The sequence below is a fragment of the Chlorocebus sabaeus genome, chromosome 8, assembly GCF_047675955.1.
Source record: "Chlorocebus sabaeus isolate Y175 chromosome 8, mChlSab1.0.hap1, whole genome shotgun sequence".
Taxonomy (NCBI): domain Eukaryota; kingdom Metazoa; phylum Chordata; class Mammalia; order Primates; family Cercopithecidae; genus Chlorocebus; species Chlorocebus sabaeus.
Genome location: NC_132911.1, coordinates 50832337 through 50839028, shown reverse-complemented (window position 1 = coordinate 50839028; position 6692 = coordinate 50832337). Strand labels below are relative to the sequence as shown.

Sequence of the window (6692 nt, the reverse complement as noted above, 5' to 3'; positions counted from 1 at the left end):
TACAGCCTGTGCTTCAAAAGGCTGGGGGATCTCTGGGCTGAGTTCAGGGCCCTGAGAGGGTTCTTCTCTCAAGGACCCCTCATGCCTACCTCTCTGTGCCCATCTGACAGCTCAGCATGTCTGCTGTCTGCCACTGTCAAGCCTATGTCTCCCTGGGTAGGCTAAGGGCATATTCACATTGAAGCCCAAGTGACCTGTCCATCCTTCCTCCAATGCACAGACCCAGGTAGGTGCCACCCAGGTTTCCTCCTAGAATGAGATCTCAAGGGATCACAGCAGCACATTCTGCTCTAACTTATGGACTAGATAATCAATAATTCACTTAATGTGCCAAGATGGATGTGGGCCTTGACACTCTTGATCTCCTTCCTCTAGTGGGGCTGCATCGGGAGTTGCCATTCTGATTTCTTTGTGGAAAAAGCTAGCAGGTAAGGCAGGATTCAAGGGCCAAGGACAGGACAGAGCACCTAGGCTGGCCTCCCCATGGGCCCTCTGAGGCCCCTGCAGGTAGGAGGGCTCAGTGGAGTTCCAGGCCCCTTTTCCAGGATGGTGCCCATAACCCTTCCATGGACATCCAAGAAGGGCCTACTCTTTCTGCAACCTGCATCCACTGGTCTCTAGTAGGTAAGCATCGATATATCTTTGTGGACATGGCCTTCTGTTTCATTTCCACTGGATATTCTCCTGGAAGAAATGCCTAGGGAATTCTGGGCCTGTGCTGGAGGTTCTCTAAGTGGCAAAGTCAGTAAGAGAGTCTCAAAAATATAATTAATAGTATTTTCTGCATATTACTATCTCAGGGTTACTTTTGCCCAATAATGTGTAAAAACAAATATTAAGATTTTATCCTTTATATTATTTTTATTAGGTCATTATACAAATTTTTTATTTTCCTGAAATTTATTTTCATGACAATCATCGAATTTTTGTTTCCATCTCTGCTCAAATTGTTACCTGTTTTAGAGGCAAAATCTTAAGAAAAGTGTTACAAAAATAATAAGATGACAGCAATTTATTTAAAATGTAATTAGATTTCTTAAATAAGTAAAAAATTTCAGTAAACTTACTTTATATTACTTGTCTGATTACTTTACATCTTATCCTAGATCTTAAAAAAATTTTAGCTAGGTATGTAATTCAAAATTGACAGATTTTTAAAATAGTCAACTTAAAAACATTTTATTGGATATGTTGGGTGACATAATACTCAAAGACTTTATATTAGAATTCAATACACTTGACAATTGATATTCATAGTATCTATGAAAGTCACATTATGAACATACTTTTATAGTTGCAAAAATTTAGGTGAAAAAAAATCTATTCTGGTCTTCAGTAGTAAAACTTAAAGATTACAGAAATGAGATTAAATTTACTGGCTAAATTACCCACAAAAACTGAAACAGATTAATTTACTCATTCTTTATCTTTCAGTATCTGATAACAAAGAGACTTTACGACGTTCAGAATGTGCTTCAGTATAGAAATAAGGCCAAACAGGTCTTGTAAAATAATCATTAAAATATGCAGAACAAATCTATCATGTATATTATTTTTTAAATTCACCCAATTCATACTCCAAAAAAATACCAATCTTACTGGGTTTTACTACTGGAAGAAGCCAGGTTGCCTTAGGACCTGATGCAACATAACCACTCTTTGTATATCACCCAATTGCCCCAAATCCACCCAGAACTGAAGGCTGATCCTGCCAGTTCCTAAGAAGACACACACACAATTTTCATTTAGGCTTGTTTCCCACTTCTACCTTCCAGTAATGTCTGCCAGAACTACCCAGGACAGCAGGGCAGAAATAAAATTTACTTAGGTATAGCAAATGTTCAGTTTTGTTCTTCCATATCACACACCTTTCTATCCTCAGAGACAATAAATTGAGGATGTGCTGTGTCAATAGCCAGAATCAAGGCTGGGCATGGTGGCTCAAGCCTGTAATCCCAGCACTTTGGGAGGCTAAGGTGGGAGGATCACGGAGTCAGGAGATCGAGACCATCCTGGCTAACATGGTGAAACCCCATCTCTACTAAAAATACAAAAAATTAGCTGGGCATGGTGACAGGCCCTGTAGTCCCAGCTACTTGGGAGGATGAGGCAGGAGAATTGCTTGAACCCAGGAGGAGTAGGTTGCAGTGAGCCGAGATCGCACCACGGCACTCCAGCCTGGGCAGCAGAGGGAGACTCCATCTCAGTAAATAAATAAATAAATAAATAAATAAATAAATAAATAAATAAAAATAAAAAAGATCTAGAATCAAATCTACTTGAAATGACTTGATAATTTTGTCTAAGCCAGAATAGAGAGGAGGAAGACTAAAACCATATTTCATTAATCTAAATGAAAATAGTTCAGGGCATTTTAGGTTTTGACACCTGTGGTGCATACTCTTCACACGTGTCAGCAATTCCAGATTTGACTGAATAGACTTGCTTTCTACCTACCTCAGTAGATGTTTAAATGGAAAAACATAATCTGAAAATTTTTATAAGGTTTTCACTTCATTTTGGTAAAAGGTCCATCTCTTCTTCCTGTTTCAATTATGAGAGTCAATTGTGCAGCATAGGTACAATTATGTTCTCTTCATATGGAGAATTAATGGCATTTCTTTACTATAGATATTTTCAATTTTTCACCTGACACCACAGGCTAATTTAAAAAAGAATATTTATTTCTAATTATGCAGCTTCTATTACATAACCAGTATTATCTCTGTTTACTTCATGTTTATGTCAAAAAATACCTCATGACTTATTAAATGTTGAACTGTTCACTTGAATAAATTGGCCCAATAAATTTAATAAACTAAATTATGTCAATTTTATAAAATAAAATGAACAGTAGCTAAACAAAAATTGGATTAAATAGCATTCTCTAATGGAAACAAAATATAAAATGTGCTAAAGAACATACACGTACTGTTAAATCACTTGCATGTGAAACTTATTTTGTGCATACCACTAAATTTTATCAAAGTCACTTTCATAATCTCTGAGGGGATTATACAAAGACTTTTTTGTTTGTTTGTTTGTTTGTTTGAGACAGAGTTTTATTCTTGTTGTGCAGGCTGGAGTGCAATGGTGTGATCCTGGCTCACAGCAACCTCTGTCTCCCAGGTTCAAGTGTTTCTCCTGCTTCAGCCTCCTGAGTAACTGGGATTGCAAACACCCGCCACCATGCCCAGCTAATTTGTGTATTTTTAATAAAGATTATATGTTTATGGTGAGCAACAGGCAAACAGACAAACAACAACAACAAAAAAGGAGAATTTGCACAAGATGATTCTAAGCCAGGAGCAGTAACATTTTAGATAAATGAGCTTAATACAAAGCAGAGAAAATAGATCTTCTTTCAAAATCTTTGAACTTTCTGGTTTGCTAGCAAGTTGTCAACACTTGTAAAATTATCTATTTCATTCTAATATTTTTCGTTTCCTCTCAAAGTTGGTACACAGCCATAAACAAATATGATTATTCTCTATAAATCTGTTACACACCTAAATTTTATTTTAGCATGATATATCTGCATATTTAAATCCATGTAAATCAAAACTAAAGGTCTGTATGTGTTTAGCAGACCAGAGAAGTCATATGTTTAACAGAAAAAAGTAGGATATTTTGTAAATAGTTGTTCAGAATTCAGAAACAAATAGGTCCATTATACTCACATAATCTTCATTACAATCCATCATAATAACCTGTAGTTATAAGAAAAACGGAAATGTAAGTTGTAGGAACCATATTTTCCAAATTATTTTAAGATAAAGACCACTGTCAAAGGAATCTCTAGGGATGTTATTCCACTGTCACACAATAGTATATTGTTACCATCTGTTACCTACAACCTCGGATAAGTTGGGATAAGTTAACATCAGTGGCAAGGTACACATTCAAAGTAAAATAGCCTTAACACAATAACAGCAATTTTGGTTTATTAAAACAAGTTAAGTCTACACATTGTCAATAAAAAGGCATTTTGAAATTCACTGTATTGTAATTACCTTAATTTACAAATGGTAAAGCAATTTCCTTCTAAAATTCTAATCATTTCTCTTACTATGCAGAATATTATCCTGATCACTTACCACTCTCCTATCATCCTGTCACTTATGATACTGTTGTAAACCAACCACTAAGTGGCCTTTCTGCTTAGAATGTCTTCATGTATCTTAGATTTCAGTTTTCTTAATCTTCTATGGGAAAGTATATAAATCTGTCCATCTAATATAGAAGAATCTCCCATAAATCTGGTGCAGTAACCATTGACCATATTCTTTCACATAAATTCTAGAAATAAGATATAGCATCAAATGTAACTGTTAAATTATATCAATATTTGCTTTTGAAAATATATTAAATACTTTTACTATAAAAACGTAGATTCCTTTTAGAGAAAAGTGATCAAGTGTGCTGACTAGAAGCAGCTAGACTGCGCAGTTCTCATAGAGAGGAATGCAAGGGGGGCATAAATACAGCACATTCAACTGAAACATCCAGGTACTTGCATTGGGACTAATCAAAGAAACAACTTAAGTTGTAGAGAATGGAGTAAAGCAAGGCAGGACAATGGGCCACCTGGGAACAACATGGAGCCAAGGGAAGCTCCCTACCCAGTAAAGCAGTGAGTGCATGCGGACCCTGGGAACCCACGATTCTCCCACAGATCTTTGCAACCCCGAGGTGAGGAGATACCCTCATGAACCCACTTCACCAAGGCCTTCAGTTGAACACACAGAGCTACATGGAGTGTCAGTGGAGCAGCCACTCAGGCCTGTGCAGAGATTCAAGAGCCGTAGATACTCTGGCTTTCCAGGCTTCCCAGAAAAAGTAGCTGCAACTCCAGCAAAGCAGGAGGTTACTCCCCTGTACATACCCACAGGAAATAGGTGGAATCCAGGGGGCTGAATAGTGATGGTCTGTAGGACCCACTTCCACAGTGCCTCACAGGATAAGGCCTACTGGTTTAGAATTCTAGCCAACCATTGGTAGGAGCACTGCACCTCCCTGGGATGGAGCTACCAGAAAGAGGAGTGGCCCACCATCTTTGCTGCTTGGGCAGCTTAGTCATTCCAGCCTTCAGGCTTTGAAGAGCTCAAGCTGACTGGGGCAGAAAGGATCTCCTAGAACAGTACAGATGTTCTAAAAAGACATGACCATACTGCCTGTTAAAGCCTTTCTCCAAACTTGTTCTTCCTCACTAGAAAGTACTACCCAACTAGGGTGTCCAGCTACCACCACTGGTGCTCTTTGGTTGATGGAATTTTGAAACCTCCTTGTGATATAGTTCCTAGAGCAAAGAGTGAGCTGACATTTTTGCTGTTTGTATGACTTAGCTGTTTCAGGCTTCTGGTTTTGGGGAATCCAAAAAACTGTCAGTGGAAGTAGTACCTCTGCACAGCAGAGCTGTCCTACAAAAATGTTGCTAGACTGCTTTCTTAAGTGTGTCTCCAATTATGTTCTCTTCACTGGGTAAGACCTTTCAACAAGGGTTTGCAGCTACCTCCTACAGGGGCTTTTGGGCTGGAAACAGGTCTATATCTCTGTAGGATGGAGCTTCCACAGAAAAGGGCATGCTGCCATTGTTGCTGTTTTGCAGCATTCACTGGTGATCACTTTAGGTATTGGAAAATCTGAGGTGACTAGAGACTGCAGTGGACACCAGCATACTGCAGCAGCCCCTCAGAAAAGTGGCCAGACTGTTACGTGAGTGCCTGTTCTCATATATTCTCACTGGGCAGGTCTCCAGGCCTGGGCCACTAGCCAATCATTGCCAGAGGTATTGAGCCAGTAGCAACTTAGTAGCTCCCTGGACAGAGCCTCCAGGGGCAACTGAAAATATTTCTGCCACTGCCTCTGCAGTAGAACTGTCCTTGCTACTGTGCGACTACTGATAAATCCAAAACCCTAAGTGTCTTATTCACACCTCAAACAAGCTGCAGTTTACCCAAGAGAGGAGGGCAGTTCATCTTCCATGGGTCCCAGAAACTACCCACTGCTCCTCCCTAGACAGTGAATCCATAACTTGGTTGAAACAATGGATCCTCTGTCCTGGGCTGAATGTACTAAGGGATTGCTGACCTACATCTCTCTGAGATGCAGCCCCCAGAAAACAAGCAAAGAGATGGGGCAGCAAGCCAGTTCATGTGGTTCCCAGAGGGGTTGGCATGAGAGCATCTGTAATAAAGTGTTGTCAGTGATGGTCATTTTCCTGGACTCAACTTTCTCCCATAAGAGACTTTAGCCCTAGGGGAACTGTTGAACTTAACTTCTGCAGGATGGTCTTGGAAATCATAAGAACCTGGTCCAACTTAGCACTCCTTGGTCTGTTGGCCTCCCCCAGGGACCCAGCCTGGCTACAGATTCTTACAGGGCCCATACCATAGCATCTGCCCTGGTGGGCCATGCCTGACACCTGAGGAGCTCCAGCAAGGCAGCCCCTATGACTGCAGCAGCCCACATGTTTCTTCCCCATACTGCAGTTTCCCCCGAGATGAAGGCAAATCCCCATATTACTTTGCTAGCACATGTCAGCAAAGGTAGATTTGGCTTTGCTTTCGCCACCAGCAAATAGGAATGCAGTATGCCCTAGTCACTCCCAGCAACTGGCATTGTAAATGAAGCTTTGGTGGGCAAAGAGGCAGAAAACCCTACCCCTGCCTTTGTGTTAACACTGTGCAGAG

General features: G+C 40.1%; 1 pseudogene; it reads right to left on the bottom strand.

The window, feature by feature from the left end:
• Positions 1-1423: 1423 nt before the first annotated feature.
• Positions 1424-6471, bottom strand: LOC119624781 (tripartite motif-containing protein 60-like; annotated as a pseudogene).
• Between the last annotated feature and the right edge of the window lie 221 nt (positions 6472-6692).